At 47.7% G+C, this 791-nt stretch overlaps 1 non-coding gene across 1 annotated transcript; it reads left to right on the forward strand.

The window, feature by feature from the left end:
• Positions 1-334: 334 nt before the first annotated feature.
• Trnar-acg (transfer RNA arginine (anticodon ACG)) lies at positions 335-407 on the forward strand. Its single transcript has one exon. It is a non-coding gene; the product is annotated as a tRNA-Arg (tRNA).
• Positions 408-791: the final 384 nt, after the last annotated feature.

Consider the following 791-nt stretch of genomic DNA (forward strand, 5'->3'; position numbering starts at 1 on the left):
GTTTTTAAAAACTAAACTGGATACAAAATGCGATCTCTTTGCAAAGCTTGTGCGCGAAGAAACCAGTGGTTTACCAGCAAGAGTGACACTCCAATTGATGCAACACTCAGTACAGTTGCGGACAGCGCTGCTCACGCTGCCCGCGCTGCCTGAGAAACAGCCGATCTGTTTTGGAACAAGTGGACTGCAACACCGGGTGCACGCGTCGTGCTTTAAGTAGAACGTCTTCTAGCGGCAAACTAATCAAACCTTGCCCCAATGATACTTCGACCATAGCCTTCTGAGGCTATGCTTCGATGCAGAAGTATTTCATGTAGTGCTGCACTTCCCGTTCGGGCTTGTGGCGCAACGGATAACGCGTCTGACTACGGATCAGAAGATTCCAGGTTCGAATCCTGGCAAGCTCGCTATTCTTTTTAAGTATTTTCAAAAATTTTTTTCTTTTTTTTTTTTTTTGTTTTAGCGTGCGAACTTTCTTGCTGCCTGATACCTCATCTCAGATACATAATTTTCCACCCTGCACATTCCTTCGTCCATGTCCTATCCGCACATTTAGCTCGAACCATGCGCAAGGCACGGGTTGTTTTTCACCCACGCCCCCTGGAGAGCGCAGCGCTATTCGAGGCTCGAGCCAGTTGCCCAAGGACCAAAAACATGCCGGAGCAAATATTCGGAACTAGATGAGGCACGTGTGTGCTGAAACAAGAATCTGGAGACCGCTCAACCTATCCTAATGGAATGTGAAGGGATTCACCCAGTGAGAACAGTAGGTAACGTACACCTTCCAGAAG

Source organism: Dermacentor silvarum, chromosome 7, assembly GCF_013339745.2.
Source record: "Dermacentor silvarum isolate Dsil-2018 chromosome 7, BIME_Dsil_1.4, whole genome shotgun sequence".
Classification (NCBI taxonomy): Eukaryota; Metazoa; Arthropoda; class Arachnida; order Ixodida; family Ixodidae; genus Dermacentor; species Dermacentor silvarum.